At 40.3% G+C, this 19,781-nt stretch overlaps 1 protein-coding gene across 2 annotated transcripts in view; it reads left to right on the plus strand.

The window, feature by feature from the left end:
• STARD13 (StAR related lipid transfer domain containing 13) overlaps window positions 1-19,781 on the plus strand; it is a 305,468-nt gene that overhangs the window by 48,881 nt on the left and 236,806 nt on the right. The gene's annotated exons all lie outside the window — the stretch shown is intronic.

Here is a 19,781-nt window from a genome sequence, read left to right on the forward strand (position 1 = left end):
CTTTCCTTCCTCTCTCTTCTCCTCCTCCAGCTTTTAAAAGTTATTTTCCATGCAAATCTGCTCTATGCCTTGAAAATCAGGGTAGATCCCTAGTCTTTTACTCAGTGTGTTTTATTTTTCTCTATCTGCAGTTCTCCTTTTACTTCTAGTACTTATAACACAGAGTTGATTCATTGATTTCTGATAAAATGAAAGAAAGCAGAATTTGGACTATAATGTCCATATTAACATCAAAATTATGGTATACAATACCTAATTTTCTTCTCTCCTTTAATACTAATCTATCTCCAGTTTGGGGGGACTAATTCTGCCCTTAACTGAGTGGGAGTTTTTGCTGTATTTCATACACATCCCAACTTTACTGCAGAAACCCATCAGCTCACAGAGAAATAAGCCACATTTTTACCAATTTTTCTCAGCAGCTAATATTAGAAAACCAAGGCCCAAAGATGGTTCCAAAACTGGGCACCTTTTGAGGCAATACTGACCCTGAGAGATTCTTGTGACATATGGTTTATTAACTAATCACATTGTTACTCTACCCTAAGCCAAGGCTTGCTTCCTCATTTACTCAGAAACATTCCCATTAATATAAATATATATCCAAATGCATGTGCAATATCCCTTGGATTCTGTTTACTGAAGGTCATTCCCATAGATAAAAGGGTAAGGCCAGGGGCTGTTGTCATTTAGTTTACTTTACTTTATGTCTATGCCATAAACTAAACTCAAGGATGCAGCTTGTAGTGCAAAATAATGGATTATAAATTGCCAGACAAGCATGTAAAATTACCTAGTAAATCTCGGAGAACGTGTCAAAACATTTCAAAAACTGTGCAGATGCAATGATGCAGTCCTGGGTTTGATTTTTTTTTTCTATGTAAATAAGTATCTATCATTCCAGGAGAGCCTCCAAGAATTAAAAAAAAAAAAAATTATTATCTTGTCTCTGAAATTTTAGCAGCAGTCATGCATTACTATTCAGACAAAAAACTCCCCCCATGACTCTGGTTCAAGCAAACATATGTCATTGTCAAGTTACTTATTTCCATTATTTAGAAATGGGGCTGTGGAAAAATGTCTTTCTAGTGGAAAGAAATTAACTAAATAAAGATGGAATGGCATAAAAACACTGTCAAAAGCAACCATTATTGCTAAGCCTTAGACTTAAAAGTAGTCTAACAAACAAATCACCTCGGCCATACAGGTACAGGCTATCACACATAGCACCCTGACCCAGATCCTGGCTAAATCCTTGCTACCAGAGTTCACAGTGAAATAGGGCTAAGATCTGCCCTGCAGGGACATTCCTAAGTAAATGTACTTGTTACTGACTGCAAATCTCCTATTTTATGTATAGATAGGAGGAAAGGCTGTCACCTTCTCCAGGCTGGGGAGCACTGGCCCTTGCAGGCAGCCACCACCAGCAAAGCCAGTGTCCGAATCTCCTCTTCAGTAGTTGTTACACACATTTAAGTGATAATTGTTGAACTTCTTGTTTCATTCTAATTAATAACCAGAGGCAAATCTCCAAGTACAGTAAACAAATAGAGGGAAGATGGAAAAAATACAACTTGTGTATGCTGCCAACTCTGTTACAAGAGGAAGAAACTCTGCTGAAAACAATTCATACAATGGTGCCTGTTAAAAAAAAATGCTTTTTTTTTTTTTTCTCCAAAGGCATACAGCATCAGGCTGTTCTAAGTAGTACAAGATAAATGATACTTCTGTTCAGTTTATGAATTCAGTATGGTCCCTGAGTTTCCACCCTTAGACCAGTCCCATCTATATTTCCTGTTCTTTCTTAGCAAATCTAAATTTGGCAACCTTTTTTTCCTTGTCAGGAGTCTGTAATCAGTGGTATATTTAATGCCCAGAGTTCTTGAATTAAAAATAAATTTTATTTGATTGGGGAAGCAAAATTTTGAAGATTTAAAAACAAGTCTCTATACATGTCTGAAATATTAGAATCACAGAATTGTTTTGGTTGGAAAAGACCTTTAAGATCATCAAGTCCAACCGTTAACCTAGCACTGCTAAGTCCACAACTAAACCATGTCCCTAAGCACCACATCTACATGGCTTTTAAATACCTCCAGGGATGGTGATTCAACCACTTCCCTGGGCAGCCTGTTCCAGTGACTGACATCCCTTTGTTCATGTTATTTCTCATTTTGTGATGGTGATCTAGGTAGCCTCATCGCTAAGACATCACTTCCTTAAACACATCAGTGAGTTTCTGTACCTTATTATCAATTCATCTTCTCTGCTCACCTTCCTTGCAAAACTCCCCTTCTGTCTTGAATGGAACTTTTTTTTACATCATTCATGTCCTTCTAATATTATTTATGATTGTTTGGTTTGTTCTGCCAGAGGTTTTCTCAGCAACTCTGAAGTGGTATCTTGAGCTGTCCTTCCTTGCTTGTTTCACTTCAACTCTTCATATTAAACCTCATACTCTCTTTGTGCGTGCAGCCAGCTCAGTATGCAGTGGCAATAAATTATTCAGAATAGCTTATAAAACACAACGTTTTTCTAGATTGCCATTTCTTCAAACCATACTGAGCAGGAACCAGCTGATAACCATATTTAAGCAGAACTACTATGCAACTTTACATCAGTAAACTTACCCTGCCCTTTCATAGTCTCAAAACAATATGTGCTACTTTCAGGGGTAGCATTTCAGTCAAGCAAAAATTGAAGATATTTAATAGATATTAGGCAAAAAGAAGTATTATGAAATCACACCCTTGACAAAGTGAATTGTCATGGATCTTCCCTCATCTCAGTGATTGTATAGAAATCCTGCTAATATTGTTGGCTGCTGCAGGGAGGCAAGCACAGTCTTACCAACACAGCAGCAAACTGGAAATCCTCCCTGGGACAGCTTCAAAGCATCTCTTTGGGGAGCCCATCTTAGCTATTATAACAGCCAAAAGGTTTCTGTTGCTGTTGACATTATTTAGGGCATCTAAGTGAGTTGTCACAGCTTCCTCTATAGGACCAGACAGAGAGGTGGGCAAGCCAGGAAGCCCACATGCTGGAAAGGAGCTGCTTAGAGCTAACCGTCAGGATGTGCTAGGTGCTCCAGCAGCCCCTCTGCAGCCTCCCAGTGTCTGCACCAGGACCACGTACTGGGCATCTCTCCTCACTGGACATTCAGGGTTCTCCAAAAGACCCCTCTTCTCAGGGCTTGATGGAACACAGCCACCTCTTTCTAAAATACATCTGGAAAGGTTGAAGAATTAACTGTTGGCAACTTTTGCATATAGGTGTAACTTCCAGGAGAATCCTAGAAAAAGAATTGTTCTTAAAGAAACAAGAGTCCTTCCAAATTCATGAGGAATCCATTCAGGGAGCCTCTGTCACACTATTTTTCCTGTGCACTCTGCCATCTCTGCTGTGTAAGCTGGTGAGCAGTGTGTCAGGCCCAGAGCATCGAATCTGCTGGCACCTGGGAGACCTTTTGGGGCATCAAGGTGCACGCAAATTTCCATCATGCCTCTTTCAACACATTTAGGAAGATCTAAACCAAAACTGCTTGGTTGTTTAAAGCCGGACACTGATGGTCTAATATTTGGATTGAATGTTACCTTGTTCAGCTCGGTCAAACTAAGAGCGAGATACCACTCCCTAGGAGTAACGGAGACAAGATGACCCAAACAGATAATTTAGGTAATTAAGGTAGTATTCCGAATGAATATTTCTGTCGGGATTTGGCCTTCAGTCTATAAACTCAAAGACTTTTGGAGGAGGCTGCAGAGTCATGGGAGCGGCCAGCACAATGTCAGGAGACCCAGTCTCTGTTCAGCACTGGGTAGTGTTAACGGGATAGTTGTATCATCACCTTTCACCATCAGTGAATCTTTGTTTTAAGTAAAACTGTGGTGTTCTAAAGGAGATTTGTTGAAGTTCCATTGCTTTTGACATTTAGAGCTAAGCCAGCTGGACTCTGGAAATGGTTATAGAAAACAGTCCTTTACTGGCAGGAAGATGGATGATCTGGCTTTCCAGTTACTCTTTCCTTGATTATTCACTTATTTTCATTAATTTCCTTGTTCCATCCTTGTACTACAATCAGGTAAATTTTATCCTCATTATACAATCATTACTGAGTGACAAGTTTGATAATCATTGTATAAGCTTAGACCACGAGAGTTCAGATTCAGGCTGGAATGATTTGCTCAGACATAATGCAGAAGTTTCCATAGCATCTGTCCTACATTCTGCCTGCTTCTGGTCTGTGTTTTCTTTCTTCTTTTCACAAACACCAGAAGTTCACCAAAGGAGCAAGACAAGATAAATAGACAAGGACATGTAGGAGGTGATAAATCCACAAAAATTTATTCAAAGCCATAGTCTTTGAAGTTAATTATGATTTCTTAAAAGATATGTATTCTTCTGTGTGGCTTGTAAATATTTTAATCAAGTAATCATATCCAATGAGAAAGGAATCAGAAAGTTTTAAGTCTTTGACAACAAATTTGCTTTATTCAAATTAGATCGAGTTCATTCAATGTAAATGATCAAAACAGAGCAGCAGTCAAGCCTACAACTATGATCAGTTATTGCCCCTGCCAAAGTAAGCTTCTTACTCTCATATTTGGATCGCTTAAATTCTGCTGAGTCCTTGTACCTTTTGTGTTCCTGCTCAGTGCCTTGCTTAGCCACTCGAAGCACTTCTCCAAGAGGTACTTTGCTGTTTTCATTAATGGGGCACTGGAACTTAGGTGGAATTTAAGCTATCTGAAAACTGCCCTGCAATAGTTTCTTCTTCTCTAATTCAGTTGTACAAGAGCAAAAACTAGTAAAGAACATAATAGAGTGAAGCACAAATTCCTTCTCCCATTCCTCCCATACTTTGGAAGTTTGCTCTTCTCTTTACCCTATCAAATTGAAACTCCAAAACTAGAGGAGGAGAATGGCTGCAAACTTGTGATGACTTCTTCCTGAGAAATAATACGGTTATTATTATCTCCTTTTTGTTCATCTTCTGCAGACATGGGATGTCTACCCAGGTAGGAGTGCTGAGTGCTGAAATAACAATTGCCAGGGAGAAGAGAGTAGGAAGGTATGGGGTGGAAAATGGGAAATGACATGCCTAAGACAGGAGTGATGTACTGAGCTTTGTACATTCTTATTTTGTCTGTCTGTCTGTGAGATCTGCACTTTCTGTATTTCAATTATACGTTCTCTAGAGCTGACAGGTGGAGACACGGAGAGTCGAACTTTGCAGTTGCTAGCATTTATGCTTGTTTTCTGCCTGCCTGGAAAAGGAGTCGGAGAACTGCTGATGACTTTAGCAATGATGCATTATTATCAGGCAATAAATAACCGCAATCAGCTCTTAATAATAAAGTCAGATAAATACTGGCTTAGGGACTCTAGTAACTAATTTAAAAGAAAGAGTCTTTTATTAATTTTATGGATTTGAGGGACTAATGATGAACACAGCACTTTGTACAGAGTACATTTTTCTCTAATCTTGCTATTCTTAATAATGGAACCATTTCCCACGGCATTTAGGATATGGCATTTTTTGTGTCCTACTTCTTATTGTGATTGGAGGGAGCACTAAGTTCAAATCTGCATCTTAGTCAGAAATTAGGTGCATGGCTGTTTCTACGATGAAATTATAGGAACTTTGGAAAATAACAGCAAAGTCAGGAATCGTAACTTAAGGATATGCTGAAAGATCATACCAAAGAAAACTGGTGTATTGGAATCATGTAAGCAAACATGTAGATAGCATCAAAATTACTGTCTTATCTCTTCAGTATACTTGCATGCTGCTTGCATGTTTTAATAAACATGCATGATTCATTGTTCAGTACCAGAGAATTAAAAAAATTAAAATGCGTATGCCCTCAGAAAAGATGCACTTTCTTGACATCAGCAGATACCTGTCTTTCAAATCACAAGATTGTCTTCAGCAGGCATCAATGGCTGCAGTGTTGAATTTGGAGAAAGCATATGCACTCTGGTTTTGTAAAAAATATCCTATAACCTGTTTTCAGCAATCCCAATTTGGGTTCTGCCAAAAGCCTCCTGAAAAAAAGCTGTAATACAAGGAGACAAAATCTGTCCTTTTTCAAAAGCAAAGTTGACAAAGAACCCTCCGTGTGATGGGTGGACTAGCACTCGAAAAATTCAGTGGGCTTTTTTGCATTTGACGCTTCATGTAGTTTGAAATAATTTGTGTTGCGGAATACCATCACTCTCCAAAAATGTATAGTATATGGTATATATTACCTTTATAGTGAGATTCTGAGAAAATTAAAATGCCAGGAGAAAATAATAAAATCAGATAATTAGTCAAACAGACAGCTTAGCTTAACTTTCAAAGTCCTTCAGAAAATTTACAAAGTACATTTCAGCTTGGTGCTGAAGTAGATAGTATAAAATTACAGAGGGTGAGATTATTGAGTTATTGCACAGTGTGAAACCCTCAGGATGTTCAAGTTAATGTTTAAAACTTTGGCCCTTAAGTAGTATTCACAACATTACGAAAGATCTTTAGGCTAGTACTTTCCAAAATGCGACTATCTGCCACTACTGTCTGACAAAGGTTTTATGTTGCCCATCCTAGCCGTAGCTATCCTACTGAGAAGATGCTGTGCTGCCGACAATTTTTGTTGCGCAGCCCCATCATGGTCCTGCACACACATTAAGAAACCCCATGAACAAAATTTTGGGAACTCCTGCTTTAGCCTGTTCATAAGTATTAGTGTGTGTTTTATGTTTATCTTTTAAGCTTCAGGAGAATCAATAGTTAACATAATTAGTGTATTATACTAAAAGGGGAGAGTATTCATCATATGTAACTTGGGTTAAGATTTTTTCAGATATTGACTCCTCAATTTGTTGTGTATTCGAATACTTCAGAATCATATGGCCACCTCAGGAAACAGCTCTATTACTGTTGCTTTTGCCCGAAAACATAAAAAAGATTTTGTGTTTATAGTTGCACTAAGCCCATAAAATAAAACAGGTGTATCAAGATTCTTCTTTACAAATATTTGAAAATATCTGGAACCTGTGCAATGTGAGACCATTCAAGTGTTTCACATATCTCTACAGAAGTAGAGCAAAAGTCAACAGAAAATAAGCCTTAAGTCAAGGCTCTGATGAACTACATTCCTCTGTCAGAGCACGGGAATAGGCACCTGCCAGAATTACAGACTGGGTCTTAGGTGGGGGGAACCAGAAGAAACATGTAGAAATCTGTTAATCTGCTTACCATTGAAATGAAGATATTCCTTCAAAGTGCAGATGGAGATTCTGGATAAACTGTGGGATGGGCAGTAAGCAGAACAACTCGTGAGACTGGAAACTTGCGCAAAAAGTGAGGGGAAGTCACATTTTCAAGCTTGTTTGGCTGATAGATGAAGATTTGGTATGTTTTTCAAGTCAGCAATAGAACTGCAGTGCAGGAGAAAAAAAGTAACAGAATGTTTCTGAATTAATAACCTTGCAAAGTATATTCCATAACATGGCAAAGTTCTTGAGCAGGAGTAAGAAAAATGAGTTACAAATTTCCTCACAGGCACAAAAGTCCCACTGAAAGTTTGTGGCACTTCCTATAAAGCATTTAGGTGCTTTTGATTATTCTTCTGAGGTAACATATGCCCAATTAATAAAATCAGATTGTAGTGATATACCTAGGATCCTTCTGTCTGTCTTTGTGTGAACTTCCAATAAAATAATGTTAGCTTGGTATCGTGACGGACATATTTCCTTGGTAGTGCCATGGGACCACAGACTCAGTCATATGATTTGACATTCCCAGGGATCTATGCTCATTTTGGTACTGCCATATCACCACCTATCCTATAACCAGCTATCTCTGCAAACACCGAGGTCCATATTTGAAACAAATTTAGAGAAACTGAAAAACTTTTTTAAAATGTACTGACCTTTATAAAAGTTTTAGGATGATTAGGATGATCTGAGATTTCATTTTATGACATTCTTGTGTGGTTATTATCTGTAGCAGAGAATGTTGTCACCCTCTAGACTCTTCTTAACAATCACTCTAACTATGGAGTATTTTAAATTTTAATAGAAATGGAAATAGACTGCTCTTACCTATCCAAGGCAGTTTTGTCCAAACTAAAAGTCTTGCCCAGTTTTGAATTATCTCAGACCTAAGACTTTTGCAGTGCAGCAAAAAAAAAAACCCAACCTCCTCTGAATTAGCCTGGAGTTCTCCAGAAATGAAACGGACAGGACATTGAGGCCAGCTCCTGCATTGAAAATATTTTTCTTCCAGAAATTAACTTCAGTAAAATCTCACCAGACTTTGGATCTCTTTACCTATGCTTTCTATGGATTCTGAAGTTCTCTGGCATTTAGACTTTTAATCCAATATTTCAAAAATCAAGTCTGGAATATGTAATGGCAAAGATTTAACAACTTATTTGTGCTGTATATTCCAAGAAACATTGTCTGGCCTTAATCTAATCTTCGTGATGAATTAGATAGTAATACAGTATATAATCTACTGTAAGTTTTGCAGTTAGTATTTGTTGTTCCTATTCAAATAGTATAATGGTAAAATTTCAGTAGCTGTGGTACTGTGGCAAAAGCCTTTGCAGTTAGTCTGGGGACTCATTTAGTTACATTAAAATGTCACAAAAGCTGCTAAACCTGCCAAGAAACAACAGAATGTAACACTGCAGTTTGTATTTCATTCTATAATACGTACATCATACATCAAGACTACGAGAAAAGTACCCAAAGCCAACAGCTAGAAGAAAGAATACACAGACTGGCCCAGGTAGCAATATAAAGTTAGCGGTCAGCAATAAGCTGCTTTTTATGAACAACAGGCCTGACCAAGGCCAGCGCCTGTACTGAGACAAAGCAGAGTACCGACTATTTGAGAGTTCACCTCAAGCTGTACTGTCATCTGCTGTGTTATCAGAGTTTACTGAGATATTACAAATAACTGCGGATATAGATATAGATACATGGAAAAAGATCACGTTTGGGAGATGAAAGATGATTAAACTAAAAAGGATTACTCCTGGAAGACAAAAATATTCCACAGACCCTCTTTTTTTTTAAAATAAAAGTTGGAATTCTATCATGTGTCTCTTATGCAAGAGGCTATCTAGATAGCCCTCCATTCAGTGTTTTGTATAGTATAAATCACAGGCTATCTTGAATTGTTCAAGCCTTGCAAGGACTTATGGTTGTAGTTTTATCTTGGGGGACACATGATGCCACTGATGTAAATAAAAAAATTAAAAAAAAAAAAAAAGGAATGCTAAAAGAGAGAAAAAGGCTTCAAAAGCCTTAGTGGGAAACTCCCAGTATTCCAAGCAAGCAGGGACAAACTCAATTCTTTCTGAAGTTAATCAAAAGTGCATTATACAGGCTCAGAAAATGCTTTTGAAATCAAACTTTTCAGACATGACAAAGCCTGCACTTTGCATGTGAATGACAGACAGCAAACTCAAAAAATGCCACTTCAATGTTCTTATATAAAACTTTTTAAATAAAAGAATTTACCATGAACACAAACAATAAGCAACAGCAAATTCTACAATAGTAAGAACTGCTATAATTTGGAATGCATACATTTACAGTTTTTATCTCAGATCACCTTCTCTTCTGTGCAATGTTTCCATTTTGTATAAAGTTCTTAAGTAGATGAGTTTAAGCTGCATTAAATGGAATGCAGATATCTAAGCTAAAAAAAAAAAAAAGACTAGACATTCATGATGGGTGTTTCCCATCAAGTACTTCTCTTCTTACTCGGAAATTGTGTTCAAATGGTTGCAAGTACTAAGGAGTGGTCACACGAGCAGCTCAGGACACTCAGCATTTAATTCCAATGCAAATTAAAATGAATGCTGAAGACCAGCAAGTATGAGGTGGAAAACTGAACAAACTTAAGAACAAAAATTTAGTTTATGGATCAAAGAAAAAATGGGCAGTATATACCCAAAAGAACCTTCTAGCATGGCAAATAAAACCATTCAGTTTTGCAAAGGAAGTAATTATTTTTAAGTTTGGGTTTATTCCAGTTCAGGAAAAAAAATTCCCCAAAGATTCAAAATTCTCCATGACAGTGAATGATTCCTCAGCCTGGGCGTGACACGTCAGGAGCCTCCAGCAGCTTGCAAGGTGGGCTGCTAAGGAGCTTGTATAGCTTAACTGGCAGGTAAAGGTATTTTCCCCAGAGGAAGGTTGTCAGAATTAAGCTGTCTTTGAAAAGTAATTCAAATTTGATGAATTGACAAATATAAACTAAATTTTTAAAAAATCGCTTAGATTCCAAAGGAAATTGCTATCACAATTTAAAATTTAAACATACATTAGGTGAGTTGCAACGAGGCTGGCTTCCATATTGTTTACCCAGGTTTTTTTTCAGCAGAGCTAACTATTTATTGATCACTTTATACACATTCTCACTCTAAGTGTGCTCTAGTTCCTTTCCCCTTGTTGTTGCTTTCTTTTTAAAAAAAGGTGTCACTATTGCAACAGGACTTTACAGAGGTGAGCAGGATTGGCGAGCAAGTGGGACAGCTCATCCCTGGTTTAGTTCATTGTTACATTAAAACAAACTATTAAAATACAAACTACTGCAAGTAGATATCTAGATATGCCTCTTAAACCTGCAGATCTTGCAATTCTACATTATGCTGCTTTTTGCTAGGAAAATTTTGCTCAATGTTGCTATTGTTAGGTCTCTTGCATCTCAAAATACACTTTTTAAACCTAGTTTGACGTATGTAATTGGAAGAACTAGTCGAAATCCTAGCCACCTTGAATTAGGCTAGGAATTGTTCGGTTTCAGTTATTTGCCAGGGTTATGTCAAGAGATCTTTTTATTTGGATTATTGTGGTTGATGGGTTTTTGCTAAAATATTTCATATCACATGGAACTGAAATATTTGTGAATAGAAAATATCACTGCTGATAATCATCTCTCAGCCTTTTTTTTTTTTTTCACTTTCTTAAAATTCTCTGAGTAATTCCAAACAATATTGTTTTCCTGTTCTTTTTAATAACCATTACTTTTCTAAATATAAATAAAGTTTACCAAATACCTTAACACGGATAAACAGAATGTTGGAATGCTTTCAGTTATGGTACTTCACAAAGAGCCAGGCAAGTGTAAATAACACTGAAGTACTTCAAAATATAATGTATATTAGAACTGGAAGTCAATAATGGTTAGGCTAAACCTCAGCTTGACAAGTGAAACCCTGGGACAGGCTCACGCTTACAGCTTCGCCTGCCTCAGAACATCTTTGGTGCATTTGTGTCTTGAAGATTTTGCAAAACTCCTGTAGGTTTATAAAAGTGGCTACTACAGATCACTCCTCTCTCCAACCCCTCTCATTCCAGCAGAAGACGTCTGAAGCAAGGAACAGGGAACACGCCTGAACCTTAAGGTTCTGGTAACAGTAGTCGTTGCTATGTAGTGATCATCATACTCTTATAGTAAGACAGATTTTTCTGAGCTCTAAGCCACATTTTCCAACCTTTGTTTTGTACAAAAATCTGTATATGGTATAAGAAATATGTTTACATGCTCTGGGGATACAGAAATTCTTTTTTTCCTCCAACAATGATGCCTAAGGCTACTTTATCAAAGCAACTTTTCTTCAAAATTGAGATCAAACTGATTTGTTTAACAGAATGTGTTTTATGGGTTTTAACAGAGTTATCTTTTTTCCCAAGCTAAAAAGGACATGCTAAAATCTATAATCACTATTCTGTTTCTGTTTATGATTAAAAAAGCCATGAAAGAGTCTTCATAAAGTAAGATGTCCAAGGGGAGCAAAATATACAAGTCAATATTATGCAGTAATAATACAACATTTCCACATACTTCAATGTTATTTTTTATTATTATTATTCTAGCAAGACAGGGCTTCAGCTGTTTACAAATGCTATTAATAGTTACAAATACCATGAACAGTTAGGTTTCTGAATGTTGTTTTGGTCACTCACATGGTATTTTTGTCTGTTTCTGATCTCTGAAAGAAGAAATGTAGTTAAAATTCTGAAAACTTCAGGTAGATAACTAGCATTAGCAATTAAAAATACTAGACAAAATAGATATTACATAAATTAATATGAGATTAAGGAACATATGCATGCACAGACAGATGACTGTTCTTGTGCATTAGATGATGATCTTAAATTCAGTATGTAAACTCTGCCTAATTCCTTCAGCTTCTTAGTCTGTACGTTTGCCGTGGGTATTCTTGCCATTTAGAGGAAAAAGCAGAGTATTATAGTAGCACACCTGACACTGTGGCTTTTAACATAGGCAGGTAGCAGGAATATAGATCTCAGTTTATCAGACAAAGGGTGGTGAAAAAAAACCAACAACAGGAACACAGAGAAGTGACTTCAAGAAGTGTCACTCCTAGAGCCTGTGGCCTGTTCAAAACTTCATGTGTAAGACTATATGCTTCTCCAGGTTGAAAGGTTTTGGGGGTTTTTTCAGGGAGGGAGGAGTGAAATCTGTTCTCTACAATTTAGGCAATTAATTTTCATCTAAAATTTAGATATTTAAATATCTATGGTTCCTGATCACCCACTGGGCCTGGTGGAGTAGGCTTGCTGCTCTTGTAGTTTAATTTCCTTCCCTGAGAAACTGAGGATGTGGGAGGATGACAAGAGGGAGTGGGAGTGGAGATGGTGCACACCAGGTCTTGCCTCAACATGGAGTTAAGACATCAGCAGAATATTATCTGTATCTGGGTGTTGGGGAACGTATCCAGTTTCTACCTTCTCTATAAAGCAGTCTGTCAAATGAAGCACATAAATTCCTTATACAGTCAGAGGAAAAGACGTTGGTGTCTTTGAAGAGCTCCAGAGGGAGATCCCATCTGATTAAGTGCAGGCATTTAAGAGACTTAGACAATGAAAAGAAAAATGTGCCTCTTCACTCATCCCGCTCACTTCCAAAAATTTACACAAGATTTATTTGTTGCTATGATTAGTATCCTTATGTCATTTTGACAAGCTTCTTATAATTGAAATGCTGCAACTCATAAGCCTTCTCAAAGCAGGGGATACAAAACATTAAAACTGAACAATGTACATGTACTATAAATAATACCTGGAGCTAGCTTTATCTAGTCACCAAATATAATGAGATTTCTGATTTCAACAGCATACTCAAACTTACTCCCACCTCCCTTTAACTCTGGCCAATTCAAAACTTAAAAATATATATAATTTCCTGTTTGTGTTAAACTGTATATTTAGTTACGGATATCTTCAGTTTACTTCCTCACTCCTAATGATTTATTTTTTTTCCAGAAAAAAATTTCAATGATGTACTTATCTGCTGCAATTTTGCCACATAAAATAATTATGTGTCTGTTCTTAACCCACTACTCTTCCCCCTGGCTGACATTCAGAAAGGAACTAACTGCATCCCTGTCTGGACCCCTGGCCACCAGGGATGTGCTTCTAATGAAGTTCACCGAATTCATCGAGGCTCTGCAAGGAGCGACTTGGCAGGGCTGACACCAAAACTGAAGCTGTTGAGAAAACCCTTTCCTCTAATGAAAAAATATAACAGCATGTGGATGAGTGACACAAATCCTATAAAATTACTGAATAAGAACTGAACAACCCATCACCTCCCTCACAATGTATTTTTCTTCAGTTTTCTCGATCAGGGATTAATTGCCCTTCATGGCAGAAAATTGTCATTTATAAAATCAAGTGTCTCAGGGTAGGAAGTGAAAATTTATTGTCCTACTGTTTCTACAGAATTCACCTAATCACCCCAAGATTATTATCTCTGAAGAGTAAAGAATTGTTTCAAAGTCTTTTTCTGTTTTAAGATTACCACGCTGACATTCTGCAGAACTAACGCATCCTGCTTTCCTATGGCCCCCTGGCTCACCTCCCAGCATTCTTCCATTACCTCCAGTTTCCACCTCCCACTGTTTTCCCCACACCTGCCCATGTCTCCTCTATTTCCCTTTTCCCACAATCTCCCTAAACCCCTCATGATTCTGGCAGAAGACAACACATGCTTTAGCCATAGGTAGCTTTTCACTGCCTGGCCAGTTAACACATATATGCTCCTGGGCAGCTGCTGAGAAACAATACAGGCTGAGATCTTACCCTTAGCTTATAGTGGCCAGTCATTTGAGTCTCTCGTGCCTATCCAGCCACAAATTTGGATTAAACTTTGAAGTTTGATCTCTCTGATATTTCTTCCCATCTTTCAAACTGGTTGAAACTGTCTAAAATATTCCAAAGTTGTGGGGGAAATGTCACAGCAGTTGAGCAACTCCAAGACAGAACAGTATGACTTTGTTCTCTTAAACACCAAGAAAAAAAAAACCAGAAAGAGAGAGAGAGAGAAAAGATGAAATAATTACTTAAAGTATAATTACTTTACATAGAAGTACCATTAAAATATAATGGAAGAAACTCAGAGGAAAAAATACATTTAGCATTTTAATTAAAACTATAAATTCCGATAATGAACACTTAGGAAAGGTCTATTACAAAAAGTAAATGAAACTAGAAAACTAGACCATCCTGAAGGAAAAATTAAGAGAACTGATTTTTAAAAGGTATTTAAAAATATTTTGATTGATGTGGTCCAATATGTTTGAGTTTTATTTATTAAGGAATAGAAATTGGAGTTTTATTTATTATAATTTTTATTGAACCAAATGACAAAGGAACGCAATTAAAATTAAGTTCCCCTGGCACTAGGAGCTGTACTGTAACACGATTCAAATTCAGGCTTCAAAGCCTTGATTCTCTGTTCTACCAGTTTCTCCTGAGTGTCGTGATGTCAAGATAGGAGGCTGATCCTCTTGGTAATTAAAAGAACTGGGATTACAGCTTGACTTTGGCTTCCAGCATCCAGGATTTCTGTTCCTACTCCCTCCCCATATCCTTCCCTTTCATGCTCCAAAATATAATGGACTTTGAAGAAAAACCCTTTCATATCACCAGAAAGATAAAAAATGAGACTGTCAAAATCTGCCCACTCAGGTTCATCTTCCTATGTCAAACCAAATAAATCTTAAACACTTTTGGAAATGCTTAATTTTAGATAATCATCTCTTGAGCTGTGCTAAAATCTAGGGGTTTGAAGAATTTTGTCTGTCACCTGAAGTCTCCTTTTGTGTCCAAATATCAGAGCTGAGCTTAGGCTGTCTCACCACTAACAAAAGTGATCAACTGTCCCAAGGCAAACTGCACTACCATCGAATGGCTCAAACACAATTATGATTTCAGAGTGGTGTGCCTCTGACATCCAGTGTCACCTAGCTTTGAGAATTTGGGTAAATTTTACATTTATAACTATCTGTCATCATCCATGAAGTTCGTATTATTTACTAAGATTATTGAAATCATGGCAATTTAATCAGATCTCAGATTTGCCGTAACTATTTTCCTGAGGTTGAACAGAATCAGTCTCAAATGAGTCAGCACGATTTATTCTGACATCTGTCAGGTATGAAAGAGGGGCAGATTGTCCGTGTAGAACATTGCGGATTTAATTTTTGGAAATGTGCGTATGTAACTATTTAGATGTGCAATTAACCATTTTTAAGTGCAATGCTTGTAGGGCAGTAATTGTAGCCTTGAACATAAAAGCAGTAACTTGCCACAAGTGTGCGCAGTTGCAGAAATATTTCTGAAAATTTTATTGTCTTTAGATTACTTTTAAGCGTTGTCTACCTCTGCTTAGATGTGCAGGCCAGGCATCAGTAGTTGGTTCCGCACGCCCAGCTCTGCATGAAATAAGTCCTTTAGCTGAACCGATCTTTCATACTGGGGAAACAGAGGCATAGCCCTTCGGAAGTCATTTTTATGAAGGAGCAAAGCCGGCCCCAGTTGTGACAGTTTTTACACCAAGACAAAAGACGGGGGGGGGGGGGGGGGGGGGGCGAGGAGCGAGGCAGCGGGCAAGCGGGCAGCTCGGCGTCCCCCTCACGGCCCGGGCACCCCGGCAGCTCCTCACACCAGCCCCTGGGCCCCACGGCCCCCCGCGGCCCTGAAGACAATGGGGACGGCCCGACCGCTCCCGCAGGGCCGGCGGGAGGCGGCTCCAGTGCTCAGCCTCGCCCTCTGGAGGAACGGCTCCCTGCTGAGTGCAGCGCAGCCAGCACGGCGGTTCTCCTCAGAGAGCCTGTGAGGGCGGCCCCCGCCCAACGGCTGCCGGGCGGAGCGCGGAGGGGACAACGGGCAAGGCAGAGCTGGCTCCCAGCGCCCTCGCACCTCGCAGCCGCCCACCCAGCTGCCGCGGAGCCCCTCGGCGTGCCGAGCCCTTCCCCGCCCGCGGCGGGAGCGCCCTCCCCTCCCGGGACGTTAGGGCGCGCTCTCGGGCCGCGGTCGGCGCGGCGCAGCGTTGCCCGCCAGGTGGCACTGCCGCCCCGCGAGCCGGCGGTCTCGGCCCGCCCTTCTCTCCCAGCTCCGCCCGCCAGCGGCGTCACAGCGGCGCGCGCGCTCCGGCAGGGGCGGGGGAGCGGGAAGAAAAGAGGAAGCTGGCGGGGCTGCGCGCGCACCTCGGGGCGCTGGCCCAGGCGGGGGCTCCGCCCCTCTCCTCCCCGCTCCCCTCCCCCAGCGCGCGCGAGCTCCCAGAAAGGGCGGGCTCCCGCTGGGGGCAGTTGGGCGCGCGCGGGTGGCTGTGCCGCCGCCATTGTTGGCGGGAAGGGCAGGAAGCCGCGCAGCGGGGCCCGCGCCAGGTTCAACCGCCCCTCGGCAGGGAGGCACGTCTCCTCTCAGGCGGCCGCTGCCAGGCCTCTTCCTCCTCTGCCCCCGCGGCCGGGCGGCAGCGCCGCTCCGAGCATGGCGGCTAGGCTGGGAGTGGGGTGGGGGCAGCAGGCCGCCTCAGGACCGCCCGTGCCCAATGGCCGAGGAAGCGCCTGCGTCGAAACGTGCCCTGAACCCGCCCTCCCTTGCCCCGGAAAGCGGGCACTGCTGGCGCTTCCCCTTAGCCCAGCTCGGCGGGACGTGCTGGCTCTTACCCTGCCCCAAGGATCGGGGCCGGGCCGGGCCGCGCCTTACGCCGGGCCGGGCCTGGCTTTTGTGCCTCGCAGTGGTGCCGCCACGGCCGCGGTGGGGGTGGCGTTGTGCTGTGCCCTTGCGCGCGAGGGTGTGGAGACAGCACAACCTGGTTTGTGAGTTTGGTTTGGTTTGGTCTTTTTAGTGAAATAAAGCTTTCCGAAGTGAAAGATGGGGAAAAGCAACCCTTTTTCAAATTATTTTTTAAAGTGTGCTACTGCCAAATTATTTGGGGCTAAATGTTGGAGGAATCTGGGTGAAAGCTGGTGGCCTGGAGGTCATAATGATAACAAATTGCTTTTTAGACTTAAGTGGAGAAAACGTTTCTTTGTTCTTTCTCTGCGGTGTGACTTTTGGAGGAAAAAGCCTTTGTGGTGGCTCTCACTGGATGATTCTACCATTTTGTGTCCAAAATCCCAGGGAGGTCCTCTGCTGCTGTGAAAGCTGCTGTTTCAAAATTAGGTTTCTCTAACTTCAGTGTTATTTTATGAGTGTGCCTGTCATAAAATAAACATAAATTAAAGCACATACCATGTTTAATTTGGTGTGGTTATACCCAAGCTTTACAAGACTTGCCGATCTCTGTTGTACTGGGACAACCACTAGGACTTCTGTGGAATTATATTGGTATAATAGGGGAAAGTTTAGCCCAGGCTCTTGTATATCTTACCCACAAACCGTAACTTTTCATAAATGTTTTTTGTTATTTTAATTGAACAGATAAGCATAACTTTGCATGAAGTTAAGTAATATGAAATAATATAGGTATGTTTTAACAATTATAGTTGCAATCCCAAGCACGACTATAGGCTGGGCAAGGAATGGATTGAAAGCAGCCCCAAGAAGGACTTGGGGGTATTGATTGATGAGAAGCTCAACCTGAGCCGACAGTGTGCGCTTGCAGCTCAGAAAGCCAACCGTGTCCTGGGCTGCATCAAAAAAGGCTTGAGTAGCAGATTGAGGGAGGTGATCCTGCCCCTCTACTCTGCTCTTGTGAGACCCCACTGGAGTACTGCGTCCAGCTCTGGGGGCCCCAGTACAGGAGAGACATGGAGCTGTTGGAGCGAGTCCAGAGGAGGGCCACGAAGCTGATCAGAGGGCTGGAGCACCTCTCCTGTGAAGACAGGCTGAGAGAGTTGGGATTGTTCAGCCTGGAGAAAAGGCGGCTCCGGGGAGACCTTAGAGCAGCCGTCCAGTACCTGAAGGGGCCTACAGGAAAGATGGAGAGGGACTGTTTAATCAGGGAGTGTAGTGACAGGACAAGGGGTGATGGGTTTAAGCTGAAGGAGGGTCGATTCAGATTAGATGTTAGGAAGAAATTCTTCACTGTGAGGACGGTGAGGCACTGGAACAGGTTCCCCAGAGAAGCTGTGGATGCCCCCTCCCTGGAAGTGTTCAAGGCCAGGCTGGATGGGGCTTTGGGCAACCTGGTCTAGTGGAGGGTGTCCCTGCAATGGCAGGGGGATTGGAACTAGATAATCTTTAAGGTCCCTTCCAACCCAAACCATTCTATGATTTATTTAAGGAAGACAGACGTGATTTTTATATTGCATAAGTTTTTAAAATAACATTAGCAATATGAGCTATATAAATTTTGTTACTTTTGTTGCTCTAAAAATTTCAGGAGTAGTTAATGGAGTAATGGGCTTTTTTAAAAATGCATTTAAATATATCAATAAATACTTAGAGTAAATCCATAGATTGCATAGAACTTATTTTTTCTTAATACTGAGCCTAGTAGTTAAATCTGGATACTTAGGTGTCAAACTTCCAGTGAAGATTTGGGAACTGTGCCTAATTACTTTTCCGGGCATGGGATTGATGCGCTCTCTTTTATTGTTAGCTTGATGAAAATCGGTTCAGGATATAATTTAGAAGGTGTACGTTATTTCAATTATCTGCTGTTCTCTTGTCTTCTCATAATTCATGTTCCCTCCTTTTCCCCATCACCACCTATTCCTAGCCAGCAAAAGTATCTTCCTCTCTGCCAAGCTTTCTCTTCTTTGTCCTTGAGTACTCTTCAGTCCCAGAAGGTGCCTTTCATTCTTTATTTTCTCCATTAATTTCTGATTTCTGTTTAGAAGTGGCTTGCTAATGATAATATTTCTTCTCAGTAGTACTTTGCAAGAACATTTGGGCAGAGAATGATGTCAAAATTGACATGATTCCATGAATGCTCGTGAATCTTGGAAAGAGTATCCTTTTCATCCTGTGCAGTGGGGTTTGGGCTTTTTTTGGTAGTTTTTCATAAATACAGTGATGATATTGCAGTCATTTTACCAGTTTTATAGTTATTGATAGTGTTTTTCTGAGTTATATTTTTGTATGTAATGCAGGCACCAAAGCATGCACTCAGAAAATAGTGAATAGCTGAAGTTCCATAAAACATGGAAACAATCTCTGGTACCAGTTTCCTTGGAAATTCTTTCATGGTATATATGACTTTTTAAAAATTAAAATAACTGAAATTTAGGTACATAAAAGTGTTGGAATTTTAAGAAAAAAAGTGTTAAGATTATAGTTACCTACACAGAGATACTTTTTTTTTTTTAAGTATTCTGGCACAGTGTCACGACAGGTTCTTTATCTACTTTTAGAAACTTGCCAGATATTACTAGCCCTCTGTCTTTATCCTTTAACATCTTAATCTTTAGAATCTTCTAACAATTTCTTCAAGGAAACATCGACACTGATATTTTTAGAACAAATGACACAACTGGTGTGTTAGATGGCCCCTGGCACGCGGGGATTGCTTTGCAGCT

The sequence above is a fragment of the Balearica regulorum genome, chromosome 1 (genome assembly GCF_011004875.1).
Source record: "Balearica regulorum gibbericeps isolate bBalReg1 chromosome 1, bBalReg1.pri, whole genome shotgun sequence".
NCBI classification, from domain to species: domain Eukaryota; kingdom Metazoa; phylum Chordata; class Aves; order Gruiformes; family Gruidae; genus Balearica; species Balearica regulorum.